Source organism: Mustela putorius, unplaced genomic scaffold (assembly GCF_011764305.1).
Source record: "Mustela putorius furo isolate JIRA1106 unplaced genomic scaffold, ASM1176430v1.1 tig00003983_pilon_pilon_pilon, whole genome shotgun sequence".
NCBI lineage: Eukaryota > Metazoa > Chordata > Mammalia > Carnivora > Mustelidae > Mustela > Mustela putorius.
The window spans coordinates 2842997-2845602 of NW_025422123.1; positions in this window are offsets into that span (position 1 = coordinate 2842997).

A 2606-nucleotide genomic window follows, 5' to 3' on the forward strand; every position below is an offset into this window, starting at 1 on the left:
AGGAAACAAAAGATGTTGAGATACTATGAAAATACATGCACACATTTATTCTTTATATCTTTAATTTATATACTAGAGTTGTAAGAGCTGTTTCTTTTCTAGATTTTTTTTTTAAGAATTTATAGCAATCCCTATTTACCTTGCAATAGTATGATGCTGTTCAAAGGCACTGAAAATTTAAATATATTCAGAAAAGGAAGCAGTTGTAGTTGTCTCCTGTCCTGGTACATCCTCATCAGTCTGACCTTCAAATGAAGTTGTTCCCCAAGGCTGAGTCGAAGGCTTAGCCTATGGCCTCTGCTCTTCTCTTTTTCCAAGTAGTTCTTTGGTGACCTCATCTAGTCTCATGGGTTCAACTATCATCCACATACTGATGATGCCTTTCATTGTATTTCCAGCCTATGCTTCTTCCGTGAACCCCACTTGGATGTCTGTTGAGTATTTTAAACTTACTGTGTTCTGATCTGAAACCTCCACGGTCCCCTTCTGCTCTGGACCTCCCACTGCCCTCCTGTTTATTGCTCCACTTTTTCTCCACCCCTTCTTTTTCTTACAACCAGAATAGATCCCAGAAACATTGTGGGTTATATAAAACAACCTCTCACCACTTTATCATTTCTTACGTATATATTACTATAGTCCTCTGAGACCCATCTCCTATTCTCTTCTCTTTCATACTATTATTCATTGTCTTTCTTTAAAACCTAAGCTCTTTACATATGCTACCTCATTTTAATTCTCATAAAGCATTATGGCGTGAGCACAGTTACACCAATTTTATAGATAACCTGAATATCAGAGAGGTTAAGGCATTTATAAGGAGCAGAACCAGACTTTAAGCCCAACCTTCCTGATTTCTATGTTTATGTTCTTTCTATTAAGCCACATCGTGTATGATATTCAGGATATTAAACACCTGTTAACTTAATGAAAACATTAGTCAGACGAGTTGTTTTCTGTCATCAGATACTGATGGAATGAATACTTCATTTTCAGGCATTGGTTTTGTTAGAAACAAACCTGTATCTAGACTTTAATAAGCCTCTTGCTTCATATGGGCTGGAAGCTGAGCATGTCACTGTTCTCTGTGGGAAAATCAATGGGAACATTGGACAGGGAGCCAAAGAAAAGCAGAGGGAAAGAGCATGACTTGGCTCTAACAGTCAAAACTTGATCTGTGCCACGGATACTCATTCAGATGAATTTATGGGCTTTTTAAAAAGATCATCATTAGTGCCAACAGTCAAAGCCAAAAAGTCATGCCATGCTGATGGATGTGAGGGACACTACAGAATTAAGTGGTCAGGCAAGTTTATCCCCAAGTACATCATACTCGGATTAATATTTAGCAAGATGTTTACCTTTTTGTTTCGGTTGAAAAAAGAAATAGACCTCACAAGTCATCTAATTTGTCCTCTTCAATTTAGGCTAGATTGGTCTGTGTCCAGATGAATATCTTCTGTGTGCTTAAAGATTTCCAGACCAGAATTCTCCTCCATTGCCTTATTCCACCAGAATGGCAGCGATCATGGCACTGATTTTATGCTGATCTCTGTACATAAATATGATATCAGCCCAACAAAAGTCAAGATTAGATGACATTTACTGAGCACTTATCATATGGATTCAAACAAAATAATAATTGAATGTGCTTAATGTGTTTATTTTCTGTGTATCCCCACTCAGAACATTCTTTTCAATCTATAAAAATGAGTTTATTATTACTGAAAGTGTAGTTTCTATCCATCATGCTTAAAGTCCAGTTTAAGATTTGGAAACACCAGGGGCACCTGGGTGGCTCAGTGGGTTGGGCCTCTGACTTCGGCCCAGGTCATGGTCTCAGGGTCCTGGGATCGAGTTCCTCATCGGACTCTGTGCTCAGTGGGGATCCTGCTTCCCCCTTTCTCTCTCTGCCTGTCTCTCTGCCTACCTGTGATCTCTCTCTGTCAAATAAATAAAATCTTTAAAAAAATTGGAACCACCAGCCACTTTAATAATAGAGGCATAATGGAATGTTATACAACCAACCAATTTTCTAAAGAATACATTGATACCATAAGATATCTTCTTAAAACTGGTAGATGCAAACAAAACTGCTTATCTAATTTGTTTCTAATCCCTGCATAACACATCCAGTTTGACTCTAGGATATACTTGGATTTAAAATTTACTGTGCCAAGATTGCAGTGAGATTTCCTAGATATTTATCACCAATGAAAGAAACGCCTGTAATGTTTATCCCAGAAATTCACACACAGAATTACAGTACCCTGCTGCTCATTACAGGTTAAGAGGCACGTACGTGGGGAATTCAATGCCTCAGTGATTGTCAGGGCCACAGTTTGACAGACATGGCTGTGTTCCTGCCAGAGGGATAGGTCTCTATTTCAAAGCAGGCAAAATGCGAGGATAAAAGTAGAGAAAGAAAAGAGCTCGTTAAGAAGTCAAATGAAAAAAATGATTAACAATATTTGGTGGGTAGTATAACCATAACATACCAGTTCTATGATTATCCCAGATTATAATTTAAATATACTAGTAGACATCTGACTAATTTGACTATAATTGTCTACCTTATTCATTACATAGTTCCTTAAGTCTAGAAT